Raw genomic sequence first — 3,277 nt, forward strand, 5'->3', positions numbered from 1 at the left:
GGGATAACACCCGCCGCCCTCGGCGCGCCGAACACAGGGATGGCGTAGGCGGCCGCCGGGCAGAGCCCACTGCGGGGTCACGGCCGCCGCGCTCTGCCTCGGTCCGGCCCTGGTGCGGGAGGCCTGCTTGCGTCACCTGCCCTTCCTTCATCCGTTCGGCTCGACTCGGGCGCCCCACTGGAGGGTCAGCCTGCCTCAGGTGTTCCGTGTTGGTGTCCCAGTTTGGGAAACTTGCCTTTCGAAAAGGGACACCTGTCGTTGGATTGAAAATGCAGAGTGGGGGAGTCCCAGCGTGCGGTTAGCGGGAGCGGAGCCTGAGCGGCTCAGGGAGGGGACGTGCACGCAGGCCTGCTCAGTGGCGGTGGCCGGCGACGGAGGCTGGATTTGCCCGAACAGGTCTTCGGGAGCAGAGAACGCAGGAGCATCAAATTGTCGGGCAAACGTGAGTGATGATGCCAACTTCTTCCTTTACCAAAGAAGCCTCGTGCCCATGGTTGCAGAGGTCCTGGAATATCGTTTCGTTATTTCATTATGTGACAAACAGTTGAGTGCTCGCTGTGTGGGGGCAGGGAACCGGAGAAGAGGCATGAACTCGGAGTCGGGTCTGCCATTCGCCAGCTGTGTGACACCGAGTGCGTTATTTAACCTCTCTACTCTTACTTGGCCATATCTACAAAATGAGGATAATGATATCTACCTTGCAGGGTTGTTGTCAGAAGTTGAAGTGTCTGGCTATTATTAGCAAGGGCACAGCCGGCACGCACTTGAACTTGCTCCCTTGCGGAAGGTTTCCCATTGGTACAGCTGCTTGAGAAGCAGGGGAACTTTCTGCTATTTTAGATGTTTGCTATTCCGCCAGATATGATAAAGCAGAACTAGAATTTGAACCCAGGCCCTCAGGCCACGTAGTTTGAGTCTTGTGATTTCTCAGTGGCCAGAGTCCTGGCATTGTGAACCCACGCAGTGGGGGGAGGGAGGCGTAAGCGGAGTTGAGAGGGCCGATATTTGCTGTAAGAATAACATCTCAAATTGTCCAGTGATACATTATCTTTTATTTTACCCAGCGTGGTCCAGATGTGAAACGAGATTGGCCTTTTCACCCAGAGATAAAGGAGAGGCTCACAGGCACACAGCTGGCATCGCGGGCACACAGTAGGTATTTGGTAAATGCCCGTGGAAGGAAGGAAATTCTTAAAGTATTGTCATTTCCACCAGAAGGAGACCCATCGCTTAAGGCACAAAGGCCCCCTCAAGCCTAGCTGTTTTACACTATTACCGTGTGATCCGAGCATCTTTCCAATTCATGGATTTAAAGATTTGAAGCTCTGTTTCGGACTGAGGTTGGTATTATTATCTGTGACCAACTGATTAGAGGTTTCAGACACGTGAACGCAGGCTCCGAGCTTGTGGGCTTCTGTAGTGATCTCTTGAGATACAGCGGTTCATTTTGCTCTGACGTCTGTTAGGCTTGGACCATGATGGGCACAGCTGCTTGGGTTGTTTTCTGGACAACACTGGATGATTGTTTGGTATCAGGGATAAAGAGTTCAAAATACTAAGTTTGTCGCCAAATTAAATATTTGGGAAAGATCTGTGACCAATGTGCGTTGACGTGGGAATAGCAGAGTGGCTCTAAACATGATGCTCTCGGCATTTGGGGTGGACCATTCTCTGCGGGCTCCCTCTCTGAAGATGGCTTAGGGCCGCAGAGTGAATTACGAGGGACTCACAAGGTTTATGTACGCCATCCATTTAGACTGCGACTCATATGTCAGGGTCTTTAGCGAACTTAATGGGAGAAACCGTCTGACAGGACTCAGCCTCCCGTCCCCTGGTCCCCACTGCAGCCGCACACAGTGAAGCTCTTTCCCGAAGAGGGTATGTATTTCATGCAAGTGGCAGAAACCCAGTGTAAACTCACTTAAGCCAAAAAAGGGGTTCCCCGCTCTGATCATTTAACTGGGAAGTCCAAGGGTGAGCTTCAGGCATGGCTGGATCAGGAGGCCGACACGAAACTGTGACGACTGCCTTTCTCCGCTTCCTTTTGTCTGTCGGCCCCAGTCTCTCCTGCTGCCTTCTCTACACTCACCGCGAGGGCTGATGACTGGCTGCCACAAGCCCGTGACCGTACAGCTGTCTTCGAGCAGTATAAACTAATCACGGGGCAAGGAGCGAGGGGCGTCACGATGGGACAGCTCTGTGTCACAGACCCACTCCTGGGAGGAAGGAGCACAGTGCACCCTGTTAAGCACACGGAGCGAGGAGGTGCAGAGGTACCGGGCAGGCAAACCTGCACGTGTGCTTGTGTGCACGCTCCCATCCCATTTCGTCGAGGCCCTTCTAGAGCCTTCCAGCGACCTGGTTTGTCTGTCGCACACTGCTCTTCTGTCGTGGCATCGCGTGTGTTCTTGCGCCCGTCCACGCCTTTGCATCTGCCGTCTGAGCCGCCTCCCCCACCGCGTCACCTGGCTGGCTTCCGCGGGATTCAGGCCTGGCTTCTCTTCCCAGAAGCCTGCCTTGTCCTCCGCCAGTGAATTAGGCACCCGTGCGCCACCACAGCTCGCTGTCTGCTGCTCCGCACTCAGACTCAGAGCCTGGGGACAGAGGTCTCTCTGCTTTGTGTTCCTCGCCTCCTACCCTCAGCTGGCATTATTTTCTGTGTAGCAGTTACAACCAGTTGACATTACCCGGCTATTTGCTTATTGCCTGTCTTCTCTCTGGAGCATCAGTTTCGCGACAAAAACGAGGAAAAGAATTTTTGTTTTGTTTACTGCTGCATCTCTAGGGCCTAGGACAGTGCCTGGCACGTAGTATGTGCTTAATAAATGTTTATTGAACAAATGAATGAAAATCTGCCCACGGGAGAAAACACCGGTGTCGCATTGCTGAGGATCCCTACCTGCCGGCAGGTACAGTCTTCCTGGAAATGTCAGTGTCCCCCAGAAATGTCAGTGCCCCCCCGGAAATGTCAGTGTGCCCTGGAAAGGCCGAGCCCTCCCCGCGCCTGTGCAAACCGGCAGAGGCCAGTGAGCCCCAAGAAGAAGCCACCTGGAAGCTCCACCCGTAAGACACCTTTCTGAACTACGATAGGACTATATTAAGGCTTTTTCCATAATTTGAGTCTTTTTTCTTATTTGTTTTTAAAACATCCAACAGAGCGCTTACAATGTGCCAGTTGCCATTCTAAGCCCTTTATAGAAACAACTCAGTCTTCGACTGGGGTTTTGGGATCGAGGTTTGTGAACTTCAAACCTTTTTTCTTTTTGAAGACCAAAAC

The 3,277-nt window shown here is 52.8% G+C and overlaps 1 protein-coding gene across 1 annotated transcript in view; it reads left to right on the top strand.

Annotated features, from left to right (window-relative positions):
- The first annotated feature begins 18 nt into the window (after nt 1-18).
- The window catches only part of ADAR (adenosine deaminase, RNA specific), a 35,617-nt gene continuing 32,358 nt past the window's right edge, over nt 19-3,277 (top strand). The window contains exon 1 of the mRNA XM_023534340.1: nt 19-442. The gene's annotated coding sequence lies outside the window, so the exon portion shown is untranslated. The remainder of the gene's footprint in view (nt 443-3,277) is intronic.

This window comes from Pteropus vampyrus, unplaced genomic scaffold, assembly GCF_000151845.1.
Source record: "Pteropus vampyrus isolate Shadow unplaced genomic scaffold, Pvam_2.0 Scaffold124, whole genome shotgun sequence".
Classification (NCBI taxonomy): domain Eukaryota; kingdom Metazoa; phylum Chordata; class Mammalia; order Chiroptera; family Pteropodidae; genus Pteropus; species Pteropus vampyrus.